Here is a 419-nt window from a genome sequence, read left to right on the forward strand (position 1 = left end):
CGGCGCGGCGCCCGGGGGTGGGGAGCGCCGGGAGGGCGGAGCGCGCGGGCCGCCAGCCGCTGGAGCCCACTGCAGCCCTGCGGGGACCCCTCCATCTCAGAGGCGCACCTTCCCGGGACTCCGGCTCTTAGTACCTCGTGGCCCAGTTCTCCAAATTGCAGGCCCTCCTCAGTCGCTTTAAACACATCAGAGGGACATCTTCTTTCAGGAGTTGGCACGGCCCTTCTTCAGGGGGCACCTAGAGCACAAAAGCCCCCCAACAGGAATCCACAGGAGGCCTACATGGGACACACAGACCCCGGGCACAGAGGCAAGCAGGGGGCCCAGCGCACAGTCCGTGCACACACGGACACTGAATGCATGCACCCTGCAGTCTCACAACGTGTGCACGCAGCACATCCACACTCCCCCTGGGTACA

The sequence above is a fragment of the Chinchilla lanigera genome, unplaced genomic scaffold (assembly GCF_000276665.1).
Source record: "Chinchilla lanigera isolate Chin_1 unplaced genomic scaffold, ChiLan1.0 scaffold00019, whole genome shotgun sequence".
Taxonomy (NCBI): Eukaryota; Metazoa; Chordata; class Mammalia; order Rodentia; family Chinchillidae; genus Chinchilla; species Chinchilla lanigera.